A 1,407-nucleotide genomic window follows, 5' to 3' on the forward strand; every position below is an offset into this window, starting at 1 on the left:
ACTGCTGTCAACTTCACTTACAGAAGCCCTCTGCCATCTTTTGCGGAGCTGCGTTAGCCAAGGATGCCCATGTCCACCACGCAGCCCCTCGGTGTAATCCGTCGTTCAGGTAAAACAGTTTTAAACGGCCGCAATGATTATTCATGTGGGCAAAGACACGGCTGCGAGGATCTTTCTGCACACTAATTACATCTGTTTCGCCACTGCTCATGCCAGGGGATTTTTTCTTTTCTGTTTCAGACTTCTGCAAAGTTTGGTGACTAACTGCTTGTGTTTGTTGTTTCTGTGTGTGAAATCAGGCACTGAAATATTAAAAAAAACCCAGCCCGGCGATGTGAAATTCAATATAATATCATCGCGCCCTTTGCTTTCCCGTTTTCAGAAGTGAACTGTTGTCACCACTCTCAGCACAAACAAAATTCAGCAGCCTAGCTCTGCCTTTACAGGAAAACAAAAAGGATGACTCGGGGTTTTTTTATAATAATTTACAATGGTTTCTTTAAATGTGGGTCACTGGGCAAAGCACACTTAATGCATCTCAAGCTGATTACTATTTTTGCACTTATGATGCAGAAAAGTTGCACTCAGTGTCGAGAAATGAAAGCCCTCCTACACAACGCATCCTAACTTCAGACTCTGTTCTTTCCACTGGGTCAAGCAACCAACTCTGAGCTTCACCCAGACTTTACGTCTGCTCCAGAGCTATAGAGACGGCACCAAAACAACATAGAAGAAGGCAAAGGACTCCTCCCTGCAACTCATCCATCAGGAGGGAAAACCCATCGATGGCTCAAAGCAGGCACTCATTTTACATCTCACTCTGTGGTGAAGCTAAAAGGCAACTAAAGAGCAGTAGCAAATGTTGAGAGCAGCGCCGGTATCCCAAACTTCTCAGGGATTAATGACAATTCGGTGTAATGGTCACACTAGCAAAACATGCTCGTGATTATACCCAGGTACCGTCCTGGATTGCAGCGGTATTTGCCATTTTGTGCTGTGTTGACACGGTAGGGGATGGCTCAGACCGGAGGAGGAGTATCTGAATTATTGGCATCGCATTCCATTTTGTGCTGAATCATATTCAAGTTTCGTTTTCTGTAAAGGGGTTGCCAGAGACTCCACAGCTCAGACTTCAACTGCCTCCAGAGCGAGAAGTATGAATCTCCAAAAAACTACACGTTAAAGGCTCTGGCTTTAGCTCCTGCGAGCATTATTTTCAGTCGAAATTGTTATCTCTTAGCAAACCTTCCCCATGCCTCCTTAAAATAAATGATACCCCAAACAGATTAATTTTACAGTCAGATTTAAGCAAACAAGATGTTCTTTTTGCTGTCTCTAGGAAGATTTTCCTTGTTTTATGTACTTTTTTTTTTAACAATGAGATGGCAAAACTACATGTGACATTTT

Source organism: Mesitornis unicolor, unplaced genomic scaffold (genome assembly GCF_000695765.1).
Source record: "Mesitornis unicolor isolate BGI_N332 unplaced genomic scaffold, ASM69576v1 scaffold6448, whole genome shotgun sequence".
NCBI lineage: Eukaryota > Metazoa > Chordata > Aves > Mesitornithiformes > Mesitornithidae > Mesitornis > Mesitornis unicolor.